The sequence below is a fragment of the Coregonus lavaretus genome, assembly GCF_964263955.1.
Source record: "Coregonus lavaretus genome assembly, chromosome: 30".
NCBI lineage: Eukaryota > Metazoa > Chordata > Actinopteri > Salmoniformes > Salmonidae > Coregonus > Coregonus lavaretus.
The window spans coordinates 36,674,024-36,693,512 of record NC_140017.1 but is presented as its reverse complement, the minus strand read 5'-3'; the positions used below and the strand labels follow the sequence as shown (position 1 = coordinate 36,693,512).

At 43.3% G+C, this 19,489-nt stretch overlaps 1 protein-coding gene across 1 annotated transcript in view; it reads left to right on the top strand.

The window, feature by feature from the left end:
* The first annotated feature begins 4,060 nt into the window (after positions 1-4,060).
* The window catches only part of ppp1r13l (protein phosphatase 1, regulatory subunit 13 like), a 93,448-nt gene continuing 78,019 nt past the window's right edge, over positions 4,061-19,489 (top strand). Inside the window, exon 1 of the mRNA XM_084147675.1 lies at positions 4,061-4,242. The gene's annotated coding sequence lies outside the window, so the exon portion shown is untranslated. The remainder of the gene's footprint in view (positions 4,243-19,489) is intronic.

Genomic DNA, 19,489 nt, shown 5'->3' with positions numbered 1-19,489 from the left:
CTAGCGATACTCCAGAGATAACCCCCTTGATAGGCACCCTGCTTCACAGATCCACACACGACACATTCCAATCCAATATCTTTTTCAGGTGCAAAGCCCACTTCTTCTGCTCCTCGGACACACACAAAAACAAAATAAGCCCTCTTCTTCTTCTTCTTCTTCTTCTTCTTCCTCACTGACGCAACCTCATCCAACGCATCTGCGATCTTCATCTAGACGTCAAACGGATCTCCCAGGTAACTCCAGTGGTGGAAAAAGTACACATAAAAGTGAAAGTCACAGTGTAAAATACTACTTGAGTAAAAGTCTAAAAATATTTGGGTTTAAATATACTTCAGTATCAAAAATAAATGTAATTGCTAAAAAAGTAAAATTATAAATCATTTACAATTCCTTATATTAAGCAAACCAGACGGCACCATTTTCTTGTTTTTTAAATTTACGGATAGTCAGAGGCACACTCCCAACACTCAGACATAATTTAAAAATGAAGCATTTGTGTTTAGTGAGTCTGCCAGATCAGAGGCAGTAGGGATGAGCAGGGATGTTCTCTTTATAAGTGTCAAGGGGTGCTGAAGGTGGGTGTGGTGCATGAATCAGGCGCAGGACGCAGAGGCTCAGTCCAAAAGACTTTAGTGTAATATTACGTAGATAAATAAGCACAATAAGCCCGAAGGCGAAAACACGGCGCACACAGGCGTCAACTAAACGGTGCACAAACATGTGCAGAAAACCCTCTCCAAAACACTGGAGGGAAATACTAAGCTCCAACACGAGAACAGAAGAGCAATCACACACAAAGACAAACACAACCAACGAGAACTAAATAGGACACTAACGAGGACTAACAAGACACAGGTGTACAACATCAAGACAAAACCAAACGAACATGAAACATAGATCGGTGGCAGCTAGTACTCCGGGGACGACGATCGCCGAAGCCTGCCCGAACCAGGAGGAGGAGCAGCCTCGGCCGAAACCGTGACAATAAGTGCGGGAATTGGTCCATTTTCCTGTCCTGCTAAGAATTCAAAATGTAATGAGTACTTTTTGAGTGTCAGGGAAAATTTATGAAATAAAAAGTACATTATTTTCTTTAGGAATGTTGTGAAAGGGGCATCCCGAGTGGCGCAGCAGTCTAAGGCACTGCATCGCAGTGCTAGGGGCATCACTACAGACCCAGGTTCGATCCCAGGCTGTGTCGCAGCCGGCCGCGACCGGGAGACCCATGAGGCAGAGCACAATCGGCCCAGTGTCGTCCGGGTTAGGGGAGGGTTTGGCCGGCCGGGATGTCCTTGTCCTGTTGCGCTCTACCGACTCCATGTGGCGGGTATTTGACCCCTCTGCAAAACATGACTTAGTACTTGGTGGCAAAACCCTTGTTGGCAATCACAGAGGTCAGACGTTTCTTGTAGTTGGCCACCAGGTTTGCACAAATCTCAGGAGGGATTTTGTCCCACTCCTCTTTGCAGATCTTCTCCAAGTCATTAAGGTTGAGGCTGACGTTTGGCAACTCGAACCTTCAGCTCCCTCCACAGATTTTCAATGGGATTAAGGTCTGGAGACTGGCTAGGCCACTCCAGGACCTTAATGTGCTTCTTCTTGAGCCACTCCTTTGTTGCCTTGGCCGTGTGTTTTGGGTCATTGTCAAGCTGGAATACACATCCACGACCCATTTTCAATGCCCTGGCTGAGGGAAGGAGGTTCTCACCCAAGATTTGACAGTACATGGCCCTGTCCATCGTCCCTTTGATGCGGTGAAGTTGTCCTGTCCCCTTAGCAGAAAAACACCCTCAAAGCATAATGTTTCCACCTCCATGTTTGATGGTGGGGATGGTGTTCTTGGGTCATAGGCAGCATTCCTCCTCCTCCAAACACGGCGAGTTGAGTTGATGCCAAAGAGCTCAATTTTGGTCTCATCTGACCACAACACTTTCACCCAGTTCTCCTCTGAATCATTCAGATGTTCATTGGCAAACTTCAGACGGCCCTGTATATGTGCTTTCTTGAGCAGGGGGACCTTGCGGGCGCTGCAGGATTTCAGTCCTTCACGGCGTAGTGTGTTACCAATTGTTTTCTTGGTGACTATGGTCCCAACTGCCTTGAGATCATTGACAAGATCCTCCCGTGTAGTTCTGGGCTGATTCCTCACCGTTCTCATGATCATTGCAACTCCACGAGGTGAGATCTTGCATGGAGCCCCATGCCGAGGGAGATTGACAGGTCTTTTGTGTTTCTTCCATTTGCGAATAATCGCACCAACTGTTGTCACCTTCTCACCAAGCTGCTTGGCGATGGTCTTGTAGCCCATTCCAGCCTTGTGTAGGTCTACAATCTTGTCCCTGACTTCCTTGGAGAGCTCGTTGGTCTTGGCCATGGTGGAGAGTTTGGAATCTGATTGATTGATTGCTTCTGTGGACAGGTGTCTTTTATACAGGTAACAAGCTGAGATTAGGAGCACTCCCTTTAAGAGTGTGCTCCTAATCTCAGCTCATTACCTGTATAAAAGACACCTGGGAGCCAGAAATCTATCTGATTGAGAGGGGGTCAAATACTTATTTCCGTCATTAAAATGCAGATCAATTTATAAAAAAAAAAAAAAATTAAAAAAAGTCTCTCACTGTTCAAATAAACCTACCATTAAAATTATAGACTGATCATTTCTTTGCAAGTGGGCAAACGTACAAAATCAGCAGGGGATCAAATACTTTTCCCCCTCACTGTACACACATAAATACATAACATATACAGATATATAAATACAGAAACATGAAACAGAAGGCATTTGAACCCAGTCTGACACCAAGAGAAGATTCCTGTGGGGTAGTAATCACACCGGTGGGGAGAGGGGCATTTGTCAAGAGTGCTGTAGGTGGGTGTAGTGGTGGAATCAAGCGCAGGACACCGAAGTATAGTCCAAGCGCAGGACACCGAAGTACAGAAACTTATAGGACACTAATTACGCTAAACGAGAACAGGTGTCACAACAAACAGACAAAAGCAAACGAACATAAAACATACAACGGTGGCAGCTAGTATTCCGGAGACAACGAACGCCGAAGCCTGCCCGAACAAGGAAGAGAGGCAGCCTCGGCCGAAACCGTGACAGCATTCTTCTTACTGAACCACATTACCTTTATTTTGGAGGTGTTCAGAACAAGGTTAAGGGCAGAGAAAGCTTGTTGGACACTAAGAAAGCTTTTGTTGTAGAGCGTTTAACACAAAATCTGTGGAGGGGCCAGCTGAGTATAAGACTGTATCATCTGCATATAAATGGATGAGAGAGCTTCCTACTGCCTGAGCTATGTTGTTGATGTAAATTGAGAAGAGCGTGGGGCCTAGGATCGAGCCTTGGGGTACTCCCTTGGTGACAGGCAGTGGCTGAGACAGTAGATGTTCTGACTTTACACACTGCACTCTTTGAGAGAGGTAGTTAGCAAACCAGGCCAAAGACCCCTCAGAGACACCAATACTCCTTAGTCGACCCACAAGAATGGAATGGTCTACCGTATCAAAAGCTATGGCTAATCCCCGCCTATTTCTACAATTTATTTTGTTAAAATCTGATTTTAAACCTAACCCTAACCTTAACCACACTGCTAACTTTATGCCTCTAATCCTAACCTTAAATTGAGACCAAAAAGCACATTTTTATTTTCCTTAATTTTTAAGATATAGCTGTGGCTGTGGTAACTAGTGACAACCCCAACATACTGTATAATTTGATGCAAAGTAGGATTACATGATTGACACGTTATTTGATTTTTATTTGACAAACAGAAACATTAATTTATTTATTCACCCAGATACTAGACTACTCACCCCTGAAACTATTCTACCTTTATCTAATAAGTCCTACCATAGAAAAGACAAAAGCATTTGTAAACAATTAGAAATAGGCCACATTGCTCTATACTGCCATTGCAATGTAATTTCCGAATATTGTGAGAGTGACATCAGTCAATGTGTAAAAACCTACATACCCCATGATACACCGCGGCCAGGGGAGGGCTCACCTGTGCCAGCTGTGCACTGGAACACCTGGGTCGGGTTACAGTGCGCAGTGGGCTGGACTCCGCTCCAAAATAACTTTACTCATTTCACAACGCAACGACTGGACGGCTCAACAATAGACCTCGTTAAAACAGACGTATTTATCCAACTTTTAGGGAAGGAGTTGTCTAAATTTAGTTCAGCCTGAGCTTTGCTGTCTTGGTTTTCAACGGAACTAAGGTCCATCGGGTAAGGAAGCATTTCATTTGGAAGTTTGTCTGGCTATAGAAATGTTTCGCTGCGTGGGATAGCCTACACTGCCCAGTGTACTGCAGGAGGCTAGAATGCAAGTCACAACCAGTATTGTAGCTTATGTTTTGTTCCGTATTTTCTTTTGTTGATTTGGAATGACTTTATAATAGATTTCCGTGTCCCATTAGGCATTACAATAGATCGTTTCGAAACAAGGTCAGTCATTCCTTTTGCAAATAGTTTTGATGGAAGATTTTGGACATTCTTTGTGAGAGGTCTTGCGAGGAGGAGCTTTAGCGTACCTGTGTGAAGCTAGCCACAATAAGGATTAGCTACATTTACATTTACATTTCAGTCATTTAGCAGACGCTCTTATCCAGAGCGATTTACAGTTAGTGAATGCATACATTTTCATACTACAGAAGTGGTATTTGCTGTTTGCCTTCAAAATAAAAGTAATTGAAAGTGATTCAAACGGATACAAATAGCGGAATCATGCCATATTTGGACTAGATAATGCTAAACAAGGTCGGAATATTGTTATATAAATTCAACAAAAGAGAAAAAAAACAGTTGAAATCGCACTGTGGATGTATTAGACGTTAGAATTACGTTGGGGGCATACTTATATGCACTGTACAGCCTTCCCTATGGCTCTTGGGTCTATGAATTGGGGTATAATCCTAGTCGGTGACGTCCACAGATCACAATTCTGAAGAGTTTTCACACATATTAGCATCGTAGCACTAATTGCGGGACTTTGAAACCGGTGTGAAATGAGCCACATTACGCTCACCAGTCAGCCTACTATGTATTGAACATTCATATTGCAATGTACAGCCTTGCCTATGGATCTTGTGAAGACCCTTCACAGTTGTAGTCTGTGGGTGTCACTGAGGAGGCTGAGACCCCATTTCATGGACCCAAGATCCGTAGGGAAGGCTGTACAGAGCCGTAAGTATGCCCCCAATGCAATTCTAAAGTCGAATACATTCACAGTGTGATTTGAACAGATTGTTGTTCTTTCTGTCAAATTAACAAATTATTGTCTTTTGTAGAATTTATATAACATTCCGTCCTTGTTTAGCGTTATCAAGTCCAAATATGGCATGATTCCACTATTTGTATCCTTTCGAATGCGGGGGCTTTTATTTTGAAGGCGATCTGCAAAGTCCACGATCGTGGCTAATCCTTATTATGGCTAGCTTCACACATGTCTTTAGCGTGACGGATTTTCTCCAACTAATGGGAGTCAGATGTTTATTCCCATTCACTACAGACAGCATTGCACTGACACTACACTAAAATAGCGAGGGGATGAGACAGCTCAGACACAGGTCTAGATGTAAAACTATTCTGCCCAGCCTGCAGTTGTACTTCAATAATTTGGGGTAACACTTGATGATACTTGATGCAATTTACCCAGTTTTATATTGCCTTATAAACACAACATTATACTGTAGCTAAATGCAGTCATTGCCTAATTTACAGAAGGAGTATAGGGTACTGAACCGATCTAAAGTTTAAACCGTTAACTCATTTGAATCTATGATGTTTTCATGTGACATGAGAAAAAGTGATTGAAGTGGCAGGTAGGGCGGCAGGTAGCTTAGTGGTTAAGGGCGTTGTGCCAGTAACCGAAAGGTCAATCCCCAAGCCGACTAGGTGAAAAATCTGTCGATGTGCCCTTGAGCAAGGCACTTAACCCTAATTTCTCCTGTAAGTCGCTCTGGATAAGAGTGTCTGCTAAATGACTAAAATGTAAATGTAAAATCAATAGTGTCATAACTAATGATTTCTATAAACACTAGATGACTAACAGGAGCCGCTGTTTTGAAGTCACCACCCCTCCATCTTGGCACTCCTCCACCGGTGTAAAACATATTTTGGAAGCTATAGAAATGCATTTACTAATGCCTACATTTGTTTTTGCCAAGTTTATTGTATTACAGACACCTGAATGCATCCTTTAAATTATATTATGTGAGCTAAACAAAAAAAACAAAAAACATTTTTAGAAAGTACTAATGTTACTGGCCCCACTACAACTAAAACAGACCTAAATACATGTCATTTTGTCCTTGAAAATTGTAAATTAAATACTGTAAAATTCCATTAATTCTGCTTTTCTGAGGAGTGCCAATAAAGCCGACAAGTCAAAGCCACTCCATGGCCAAAACATAGCATCAGCAATCCTGGGTTTATATGCATACATCATTGGTCATAACATTGTAATAATAATAATAATATGCCATTTAGCAGACGCTTTTATCCAAAGCGACTTACAGTCATGCGTGCATACATATTTTTTTGTGTATGGGTGGTCCCGGGGATCGAACCCACTACCTTGGCGTTACAAGCGCCGTGCTCTACCAGCTGAGCTACAGCTTAATTGTACATTTGCTCAATAGATTGTGAGCAAACATTTTAAGTAAAACAGTTATTTTTAACAACCAACTGAGAAAAAAAAACGAAGAATAAGAAAGTAACAGCGAATTAATCTTGTTTGATAACTAGCATCATTGAGCCTTGGCAGAGAGAAAGAGAGAGCTGTGTGTCTGTCAGAACATCATTCAGCCTGGGCAGAGAGAGAGAGAGAGAGCTGTGTGTCTGTCAGAACATCATTCAGCCTGGGCAGAGAGAGAGAGAGAGAGCTGTGTGTCTGTCAGAACATCATTCAGCCTGGGCAGAGAGAGAGAGAGCTGTGTGTCTGTCAGAACATCATTCAGCCTGGGCAGAGAGAGAGAGCTGTGTGTCTGTCAGAACATCATTCAGCCTGGGCAGAGAGAGAGAGAGAGCTGTGTGTCTGTCAGAACATCATTCAGCCTGGGCAGAGAGAGAGAGAGAGAGAGAGCTGTGTGTCTGTCAGAACATCATTCAGCCTGGGCAGAGAGAGAGAGAGCTGTGTGTCTGTCAGAACATCATTCAGCCTGGGCAGAGAGAGAGAGAGAGAGAGAGCTGTGTGTCTGTCAGAACATCATTCAGCCTGGGCAGAGAGAGAGAGAGAGAGAGCTGTGTGTCTGTCAGAACATCATTCAGCCTGGGCAGAGAGAGAGAGAGCTGTGTGTCTGTCAGAACATCATTCAGCCTGGGCAGAGAGAGAGAGAGAGAGCTGTGTGTCTGTCAGAACATCATTCAGCCTGGACAGAGAGAGAGAGAGAGAGAGCTGTGTGTCTGTCAGAACATCATTCAGCCTGGGCAGAGAGAGAGAGAGCTGTGTGTCTGTCAGAACATCATTCAGCCTGGGCAGAGAGAGAGAGAGAGAGCTGTGTGTCTGTCAGAACATCATTGAGCCTGGGCAGAGAGAGAGAGAGAGCTGTGTGTCTGTCAGAACATCATTCCGCCTTGGCAGAGAGAGAGAGAGAGAGCAGTGTGTCTGTCAGAACCAGCTGGGCAACATAGTGGTATAATCATATGATTAGAGCTCAACTCAGCCTGCTGTAACTTGTACCGTAGCTTTCCTCTCGAGCGCTATGAGACATCACTCATCACACACACACACACACACACACACACACACACACACACACACACACACACACACACACACACACACACTCTGTTGTGGGAGCAAGTAAGCATTTCGTTGCACCTTTTATACCTGCTGTAAACTGTGTATGTGACGAATAAACGTTTATTTGACACACACACACACACACACACACACACACACACACACACACACACACACACGCAATAAGGCCCTCCAAGACATGACATATCATGCAAATTCACATTAAAGAATGAAGAAGGAATCTCTAAGCAATGTATTGAAATAACAGAAATGTTCATAGTAACAGATAGACCTATCCATCCATGTCATAATACGTCTCTTCAGTGTTTACATTTGATGATGAGTCCCTTAGTGATGCCCTCAGCCAAGCCCCCTGCAGAACATGCTGCGGATGATAGGCCTTAGCGTATGTTAGCTATTAGCTGTGAGCTATGTGGACGTTAGCTAGATATTAGATAGCCGTTAGCTATGTGGACGTTAGCTCACAGCTATCTAATATCTAGCTAACGTCCACATAGCTAACAGCTATCTAATATCTAGCTATGTGGACGTTAGCTAGATATTATATAGCCGTTAGCTATGTGGACGTTATCTAGATATTAGATAGCCGTTAGCTATGTGGACGTTAGCTAGATATTAGATAGCCGTTAGCTATGTGGACGTTAGCTAGATATTAGATAGCTGTGAGCTATGTGGACGTTAGCTAGATATTAGATAGCTGTGAGCTACAGTGCATTCGGAATGTATTCAGACCCCTTGACTTTCTCCACATTTTGTTACGTTACAGCCTTATTCTAAAATTGATTACATATTATATTTTCCTCATCAATCTACACACAATACCCCATAATGACAAAGTGAAAACAGGTATAGCAAATTAAAAAACAGAAATACCTTATTTACATACGTTTTCAGACCCTTTGCTATGAGACTCGAAATTGAGCTCAGGTGCATCCTGTTTCCATTGATCATCCTTGAGATCCACCTGTGGTAAATTCAATTGATTGGACATGATTTGGAAAGGCACATACCTGTCTATATAAGGTCCCACAGTTGACAGTCCATGTCAGAGCAAAAACCAAGCCATGAGGTCGAAGGAATTTGTCCGTAGAGCTCCGAGACAGGATTGTGTCGATGCACAGATCTGGGGAAGGGCACCAAAAAATGTCTGCATCATTGAAGGTCCTCAAGAACACAGTGGCCTCCATCATTCTTAAATGGAAGAAGTTTGGAACCACCAAGACTCTTCATAGAGCTGGCCGCCCGGCCAAACTGAGCAATCGGGGGAGAAGGGCCTTGGTCAGGGAGGTGACCAAGAACTCGATGGTAACTCTGAAAGAGCTCCAGAGTTCCTCTGTGGAGATGGGAGAACCTTCCAGAAGGACAATCACCTCTGCAGCACTCCACCAATCAGGCCTTTATGGTAGCATGGCCAGACGAAAGACACTCCTCAGTAAAAGGCACACGACAGCCCGCTTGGAGTTTGCCAAAAGGCACCTAAAGGACTCTCAGACCATGAGAAACAAGATTCTCTGGTCTGATAAACCAAGATTGAACTCTTTGGCCTGAATACCAAGTGTCACGTCTGGAGGAAACCTGGCACCATCCCTAAGGTGAAGCATGGTGGTGGCAGCATCATGCTGTGGGGATGTTTTCAGCAGCAGGGACTGGGAGACTAGTCAAGATCGAGGGAAAGATGAATGGAGCAATGTACAGAGAGATCCTTGATGAAAACCTGCTCCAGAGCGCTCAGGACCTCAGACTGAGCAAAGGTTCACCTTCCAACAGGATAACGACCCTAAGCACACAGCCAAGACAATGCAGCAGTGGCTTCGGAACAAGTCTCTGAATGTCCTTGAGTGGCCCAGCCAGAGCCCGGACTTGAACCCGATCGAACATCTCTGGAGAGACCTGAAAATAGCTGTGCAGCGACACTCCCCATCCAACCTGACAGAGCTTGAGAGGATCTGCAGAGAAGAATGGGAGAAACTCCCCAAATACAGGTGTGCCAAGCTTGTAGTGTCATACCCAAGAAGACTCGAGGCTGTAATCGCTGCCAAAGGTGCTTCAACAAAGTACTGAGTAAAGGGTCTGAATACTTATGTAAATGTTATATTTCCGTTTTTTTTTAAATATATACATTTGCACAAATGTCTAAAAACCTGTTTTTGCTTTGTCATTATGGGGTATTGTGTGTAGATTGATGAGGGGAAAAAAGATTTCATCCATTTTAGAATAAGGCTGTAACGTAACAAAACGTGGAAAAAGTCAAGGGGTCTGAATACTTTCCGAATGCACTGTATGTGGACGTTAGCTAGATATTAGATAGCTGTTAGCTATTTGGATGTTAGCTAGATATTAGACAGCTGTTAGCTATGTGGATGTTAGCTAGATATTAGATAGCTGTTAGCTATGTGGACGTTAGCTAGATATTAGATAGCTGTTAGCTATGTGGATGTTAGCTAGATATTAGACAGCTGTTAGCTATGTGGATGTTAGCTAGATATTAGACAGCTGTTAGCTATGTGGACGTTAGCTAGATATTAGATAGCTGTTAGCTATGTGGATGTTAGCTAGATATTAGACAGCTGTTAGCTATGTGGATGTTAGCTAGATATTAGATAGCTGTTAGCTATGTGGATGTTAGCTAGATATTAGACAGCTGTTAGCTACGTGGATGTTAGCTAGATATTAGATGGCTGTGTTCTGGACTGGAATGTCTGCCTGTCACATTGTGGAGCCTTGAGAGATTCCTCCCTCAGTCACATGCTGCTGTCTGGTTGGCAGAGAGAGACAGGGTTTTCTAGTGGTTCGGATCTGCAGATTGGACAAGGTAGTGAAGGCCATTAGGTGTTAGTTTGGACTAGGAGCAGCTACAAAGTCTGCAACAGTCAAGAACACAGTGTACCACTATGTGTAAACAAATACCCAATGTGTAAACATGTACCAGCTCTATTGTACGGTGTTGTTTGATTGTAGTTCAGATGTCAGGCAGTTGGCAGTTGGTTATTTATATGTACCCACGGTGGGAAATACAATCAATACATGAAAATAAACCATTGTAAACATAAACATGCCTTGCACATGCTTGCCAGGGATACAGTATTGCAGTAACTCAGGGTGGGACCATTCTTATACTGCCAAGTGCAAAGTGCATGACATGACGTTATAGTACATTATACATATTTCAACAGATATGGCTGTGTGAATCAGTAACTTTCTTTCTATAGGCTATCTGTTACTGTTGTAGCTGGGGGCACAGGCTCGTTCAGAAGGATGATATTTGAACTCTCAAAACTGAAGAGTTCCAGAAAATGACCTTTCTGTTGGGTTTTATGGAGAACCAGTGTCACAGTAAGTGCATTTGTAAATATTTATTAGGATCCCCATCAGCTAATGCCGTAACGTTAGCTAATCTTCCTGGGGTCCAACACCAATTAATAAGACATTACAAACAATTACAAATCAAGACTTTACAAACATTTAACAAGTAGACAATACAGACAATTAAAATACCTGACAGGTAACACATTTAACATTCAGTTGATGCTTTCTATTTCCTGTCACATGGTCTACCTCATTAGATGTTCTTTTAGTTTTTTCTTGAAGGTGGATTTACTTTTTGCCTGAGAAATATGGATTGGTAAAGAGTTCCATTCAGCTATGGGTCTGTATAAAACTGTAGATTTAAGGCGATTTGTCCTTGTCTTGGGTTGTCTTAGATGCCCTGAATATACCCGTCTGGTTGGGTGGTTATGCGTGTTGCTAGTATGTATTAACTGGTCTAAAAAATACTGTGTTTAAAAATATTCCTAAAGAAAATCAGAAGACTGGATAGTAATTTGTTTTCAACGTGAAGCCATGAGAGATTCTGATGCATTTGGATAATATTCATACGGATAGAGCAATGAAGAGCTAATCTGGCAGCCCTGTTTTGAGCGATTTGGAGCTTTTTTTATATCTTTCTTTGCTCCAGATGACCATATAACTGGACAGCACTCTAGGTGTGATAGGATCAGGGATTGAATCACCTGATTCAGAGTGCTAGACGTTACATACTCGGAACATTTTCTTGTAACAGCAATTCCCTTACCCATCTTAATAACAATATTATCTACAGTGGGGAAAAAAAGTATTTAGTCAGCCACCAATTGTGCAAGTTCTCCCACTTAAAAAGATGAGAGAGGCCTGTAATTTTCATCATAGGTACACGTCAACTATGACAGACAAAATGAGAAAAAAAAATCCAGAAAATCACATTGTAGGATTTTTAATGAATTTATTTGCAAATTATGGTGGAAAATAAGTATTTGGTCACCTACAAACAAGCAAGATTTCTGGCTCTCACAGACCTGTAACTTCTTCTTTAAGAGGCTCCTCTGTCCTCCACTCGTTACCTGTATTAATGGCACCTGTTTGAACTTGTTATCAGTATAAAAGACACCTGTTCACAACCTCAAACAGTCACACTCCAAACTCCACTATGGCCAAGACCAAAGAGCTGTCAAAGGACACCAGAAACAAAATTGTAGACCTGCACCAGGCTGGGAAGACTGAATCTGCAATAGGTAAGCAGCTTGGTTTGAAGAAATCAACTGTGGGAGCAATTATTAGGAAATGGAAGACATACAAGACCACTGATAATCTCCCTCGATCTGGGGCTCCACGCAAGATCTCACCCTGTGGGGTCAAAATGATCACAAGAACGGTGAGCAAAAATCCCAGAACCACACGGGGGGACCTAGTGAATGACCTGCAGAGAGCTGGGACCAAAGTAACAAAGCCTACCATCAGTAACACACTACGCTGCCAGGGACTCAAATCCTGCAGTACCAGACGTGTCCCCCTGCTTAAGCCAGTACATGTCCAGGCCCGTCTGAAGTTTGCTAGAGTGCATTTGGATGATCCAGAAGAGGATTGGGAGAATGTCAGATGAAACCAAAATATAATTTTTTGGTAAAAACTCAACTCGTCGTGTTTGGAGGACAAAGAATGCTGAGTTGCATCCAAAGAACACCATACCTACTGTGAAGCATGGGGGTGGAAACATCATGCTTTGGGGCTGTTTTTCTGCAAAGGGACCAGGACGACTGATCCGTGTAAAGGAAAGAATGAATGGGGCCATGTATCATGAGATTTTTAGTGAAAACCTCCTTCCATCAGCAAGGGCATTGAAGATGAAACGTGGCTGGGTCTTTCAGCATGACAATGATCCCAAACACACCGCCCGGGCAACGAAGGAGTGGCTTCGTAAGAAGCATTTCAAGGTCCTGGAGTGGCCTAGCCAGTCTCCAGATCTCAACCCCATAGAAAATCTTTGGCGGGAGTTGAAAGTCCGTATTGCCCAGCGACAGCCCCAAAACATCACTGCTCTAGAGGAGATCTGCATGGAGGAATGGGCCAAAATACCAGCAACAGTGTGTGAAAACCTTGTGAAGACTTACAGAAAACGTTTGACCTGTGTCATTGCCAACAAAGGGTATATAACAAAGTATTGAGAAACTTTTGTTATTGACCAAATACTTATTTTCCACCATAATTTGCAAATAAATTCATAAAAAATCCTACAATGTGATTTTCTGGATTTTTTTTCCTCATTTTCTCTGTCATAGTTGACGTGTACCTATGATGAAAATTACAGGCCTCTCTCATATTTTTAAGTGGGAGAACTTGCACAATTGGTGGCTGACTAAATACTTTTTTTCCCCACTGTATGTGTTCTGACCATGATAAAGCCGCGTCCAACATGATGCCTAGTAGTGTTGTTTTCTCCCCTTACTCTACATGCGTTCTATTCAACGACAAATTAAATTGGGGATCATCAGCAAGCATATATCTTGAACCAAATACAATACATTTAGTTTTATAAATGTTCAACACCAATTTGTTCATATCAACCCACTCAGACACCATTCTTAGTTCACTACTCAGTAAATCTGTTAACTCATTACATTCTGATGTTGCGCTATACATTGTAGAGTCATCAGCACACATTACCACTCTTGCTTCGTTCATTACTGAAGGTAAATCATTAGTAAAGATAGAGGAGTGGGCCTAGGCAGCTTCCCTGAGGAACACCACAGTGTATATCTTTACTGTTTGAAAAGCTACCATTAAAGAACACTTTTTGCCTTCTCCTGGATGTAAATCACTGAAGGTAAATCATTAGAGTAGAGAAGTGGGCCTAGGCAGCTTCTTTGAGGATAGCTTTTCCATCCAGGATAGAGCTGCAGACTTAAAACCATAACATTTGAGTTTACCTAGTGTAACGGTTCATGATCAATTACATCAAAAGCAGCACTGAAATCTAGCAACACTGCACCAACTAACTTCCTGTCATCTTTAACCAATCATTTGTCATTTGTGCTAAGGCCGTACTCAGAGCCCTTCTTTGTTTGCTGGAAACCCGTCATCAGACCATTTACATGACAAACAATCCTTGATTTGTACAGATACCATTTTCCCCCAATAATTTACTTAACACAGGCAGCAAGCTTATAGGACGACTATTAGGACCAGTGAATGCAGATTTTTTTTATCCTTAGGTAGTGGAATAACCTTTGACTCTTTCCAGACTTCTGGGCACACCCCCATACATCAAGCACTTATTATATAAAATATGAGATATTGGGGTAGATATTTGGTTAGCTGTAACTCTAAGCAATTTGGCGTCAAGATGATCTGTACCAGGTGACTTGTCACCCGAAAGAGACAACAGCATCCTTTCAACCTTTTCCCTTTTCTACTTGGTCAACATGCATTGCCTCTCTTTCACATTAGCATTTAAGTCATTTAATAATAATAATAATAATAATAATAATAATAATATGCCATTTAGCAGACGCTTTTATCCAAAGCGACTTACAAATTGGACCATGGTTTTGTAGTAGATGCGAGCTTCAACTGGAAGCCAGTGGAGTGTGCGGAGGAGCGGGGTGACGTGAGAGAACTTGGGAAGGTTGAACACCAGACGGGCTGCGGCGTTCTGGATAAGTTGCAGGGGTTTAATGGCACAGGCAGGGAGCCCAGCCAACAGCGAGTTGCAGTAATCCAGACGGGAGATGACAAGCGCCTGGATTAGGACCTGTGCCGCTTCATGATACAGTCTTTTGTAAGGGTATATGACATGGAGCCTTCAGTCGGACTCATTCCTCAACTTGTCCACTTCGCCTGTAAAATATTCATTAAAGTAGTTTACGATGTCGTGCGGCGGCAGGTAGCTTTAGTGGTTAAGAGCGTTGTGCCAGTAACCGAAAGGTCGCTGGTTCTAATCCCAGAGCCGACTAGGTGAAAAATCTGTCGATGTGCCCTTAAGCAAGGCACTTAACCCTAATTACTCCTGTAAGTCGCTCTGGATAAGAGCGTCTGCTAAATGACTAAAATGTGTGGTTTTGTAATAAATATACCCTCTGATTCAACAAAAAGAGGCGGACATGTTCCAATTCCTACCCATAATAGCGTGCAACGTTCTCCACAGTTTTTTCCCATCAGCCTTTGCTTCATCAATTTTGTGCTGATAGAATCCCTTCTTCTTTCCTTTGTTTAGCTTGGTCACAAGATTTCTTAATTGACAATAACTTTGCTTATCAAACAGAGTGCCAGATTTATCTGCCCCTTTCTTGGCATCATAACGTTGAATCGTAAAATTTCTCAGCTCATCATCTTCCCATGGGCCACCGTTTGACCTCACTGTGCATTTTCTTAAAGGGGCACGCTTATCAGCAATACTCATAAATAATTTCATAAACAAACTTAGTGACATTTCAGGATCATCCTTACTACACACTTCTAACCATTGCACATTCTAAATCTCATCCACAAATGAGTCCTGATTGAACCCTCTGTAGGCCCTTCGGTAGATGACCTTAGGGCCAGCCTTTGGTATTTTAGTTTTCCTAGTGAGTGCAACCAAGTTATGATCACTACAACCTAGTGCCACTGATACAGCTTTAGAACAATGTTCAGCCATGTTAGTAATAATGTGATCAATACAAGTCGACGATGTGATACCGGACCTATTAGTGAACGTTCTGGTTGATAATGTCATAATTTGGGTCAGGTTGCATACATTGGCAACAGAAATACGTTTCTTTCTCATTAGACAGTTGGTGTTTAAAAAATCTATTCATATTTCCCTATTTTCATCAGATAACTTATCCAACATTTCGCAAATTACATCAAGATATTTCACATCAGCACTAGGTGGCGTATAGCAGCAACCAACTGGTATATGTTTCAAATGTGGTAAATGCATCTTTACCCATAGCACCTCTAATCCATTCAACATTAAGTCCCTACGTTGTTTTGCTGGAATATGACTCTGGATGTAAACTGCAACTCCACCCCCATATTTACATTTACATTTACATCATTTAGCAGACGCTCTTATCCAGAGCGACTTACAAATTGGTGCATTCAACTTATGATAGCCAGTGGGACAACCAGCCTTTTTTTTTTTTTTTTTTTTTTTGTGGGTGAGGGGTGGGTAGAAGGATTACTGTTATACTATTCCAGGTATTCCTTAAAGAGGTAGGGTTTCAAGTGTCTCCGGAAGGTGGTCAGTGACTCCGCTATCCTGGCGTCGTGGGGGAGCTTGTTCCACCATTGGGGTGCCAGAGCAGCGAATAGCTTTGACTGGGCTGAGCGGCAACTGTGCTTCCGTAGAGGTAGGGGGGCTAGCAGGCCAGAGGTGGATGAACGTAGTGCCCTCGTTTGGGTGTAGGGTCTGATCAGAGCCTGAAGGTAAGGAGGTGCCGTTCCCCTCACAGCTCCGTAGGCAAGTACCATGGTCTTGTAGTAGATGCGAGCCTCAACTGGAAGCCAGTGGAGTGTGCGGAGGAGCGGGGTGACATGAGAGAACTTGGGAAGGTTGAACACCAGACGGGCTGCAGCGTTCTGGATAAGTTGTAGGGGTTTAATGGCACAGCCAACGGCGAGTTGCAGTAATCCAGACGGGAGATGACAAGTGCCTGGATTAGGACCTGTGCCGCTTTCTGTGTAAGGTGGGGTCGTACTCTGCGAATGTTGTAGAGCATGAACCTGCAGGATCGGGTCACCGCTTTGATGTTAGCGGAGAAAGACAGGGTGTTGTCCAGGGTCACGCCAAGGTTCTTAGCACTCTGGGAGGAGGACACAATGGAGTTGTCAACCGTGATGGCGAGATCATGAAGCGGGCAGTCCTTTCCCAGGAGGAAGAGCAGCTCCGTCTTGCCGAGGTTCAGCTTGAGGTGGTGATCCAACATCCACACTGATATGTCTGCCAGACATGCAGAGATGTGATTCGCCACCTGGTTATCAGAAGGGGGAAAGGAGAAAATTAATTGTGTTTTGTCTGCGTAGCAATGATAGGAGAGACCATGTGAGGATATGACAGAGCCAAGTGACTTGGTGTATAGAGAGAATAGGAGAGGGCCTAGAACTGAGCCCTGGGGGACACCAGTGGTGAGAGCATGTGGTGCGGAGACAGATTCTCGCCACGCCACCTGGTAGGAGCGATCTGTCAGGTTGGACGCAATCCAAGAGTCTGTCCCTCCTGAACAAATTGTATTCATGTATAGAGATCTCAGCATCCTCAAAAGAAGAGTAAGTGAGTCTCTGATATTGCTAATACATGAATATTGTTTGACTACACTAGACAGCATATTTCATGAATCTTGTTCCTTAAACAGCATATATTCAAGTGAGCAATTAAAAAACCTTTTCTTTGGTAGAGAGAGTGATACTCAGTCAGTGTGTGTGTGTGTGTAACTCCTTGGGAGGGAGGGTGAACAATCAGTTTGTCATACCTCAGGTAGGCTGTCATACCTCAGGTAGGCTGTCATACCTCAGGTAGGCTGTCATACCTCAGGTAGGCTGTCACCTCGTTCTCTTGCAGCCTTCCTAGCTGTTATTAGCTTTCTTCTTTGACGGACTGCATCAGAGAACTCCTCATTGATGTAGATGTAGGACCCTTTAAGACTGCAAGCTTATCCTTGAACCTGAGGAATTTCACTACAATTGGCCTGGGTCTGGTTCCATTGGCACCACCATTGGCACCACCATTGGCACGTTCCAGCTCAACCTGTTCATCCAATTGTAGCTTCTCAGAAAACAGCTTTTCGAACTTTGTCCTCTGATTCAGCCCATGTCTCACTTTGCCACTCCTGGATACCATCTATTACAAGATTATTTCTCCTCGAGAAATACCTGTCCATCCAGGTAATCACCCTTCCCACACATGTTCTGGAGGCCCTCATTCACTCATTCTGCGTAGAGGAACAGTTTCTGGAAAGTGTATCCTGTGTGGTCTTCAATACATCCACATCCTTCTGTGTGAACTGAAGGCTTGTTTTAATGTCTTGTACATCTTTAGTCAGGTCGTCCAGCCGTTTGTATGAAGCTTTTAATGTTATTTTCCTGCTGAAGTATCATTTCCTTATAGAATACTTTCTGCTTCTCCAAGCGGAGATGTAATCCTCGACTTTTTTTCGGAGGCATGGTAGTACTAATAGTAGGGGGCGAGCCCACTATTCACTCCGTAAAATGAGAGATGCCGGCAGGAGAAAACTCTAGAAATCGGTAGTCCTAAGCCCAGGACAAATGGAAGTGAGGCCCTAGCCACACGGGCTAACCGCTTAGCGAGCTTGGTATCCGGCAGTAGTAGAGCATGTTGCATAGCTTGATTAGCTAGCAGCGAGGCTAGCTGCTTCGCCAATGTAGTACCGCCTTGTTTGAGCAACGTTCCAGGGACATACACTACCAGTCGAAAATTTGGACACACCTACTACTACTCATTCCAGGGTTTTTCTTTATTTTTACTATTTTTTACATTGTAGAATAATAGTGAAGACATCAAAACTATGAAATAACACATATTGAATCATAACCCAAAAAGTGTTAAACAAATCAACCCTTTGGCTTGATGACAGCTTTGCAAACTCTTGGCATTCTCTCAACCAGCTTACATTTACATTTTAGTCATTTAGCAGATGCTCTTATCCAGAGCGACTTACAGTTAGTGAGCACATGCATTTCTCATACTGGCCCCCCGTGGGAATTGAACCCACAACCCTGGCATTGCAAGCGCCATGCTCTACCAACTGAGCTACAGGAGGCTTCACCTGGAATGCTTATTCCAACAGTCTTGAAGGAGTTCCCACATATGCTGAGCTCTTGTTGGCTGCTTTTCCTTCACTCTGCGGTCCGACTCATCCCAAACCATCTCAATTGGGTTGAGTTCGGGGGATTGTGGAGGCCAGGTCATCTGATGCAGCACTCCATCACTCTCATTCTTGGTAAAATAGCCCTTACACAGCCTGAAGGTGTGTTGGGTCATTGTCCTGTTGAAAAACAAATGATAGCCCCACTAAGACCAAACCAGATAGTCATGCTGGTTAAGTGTGCCTTGAATTATAAATAAATCACAGACAGTGTCACCAGCAAAGCACCCCCACACCATAACACCTCCTCCTCCATGCTTTACGGGGGGATATACACATGCAGAGATCATCCGTTCATCCACAACGCGTCTCACAAAGCCACGGTGGTTGGAACCAAAAATCTCCAATTTGGACTCCAGACCAAAGGACAAATTTCCACCAGTCTAATGTCCATTGCTCGTGTTTCTTGGCCCAAGCAAGTCTCTTCTTCTTATTGGTGTCCTTTAGAAGTGGTTTCTTTGCAGCAATTCGATCATGAAGGCCTGATTCACTCAGTCTCCTCTGAACAGTTGATGTTGAGATGTGTCTGTTA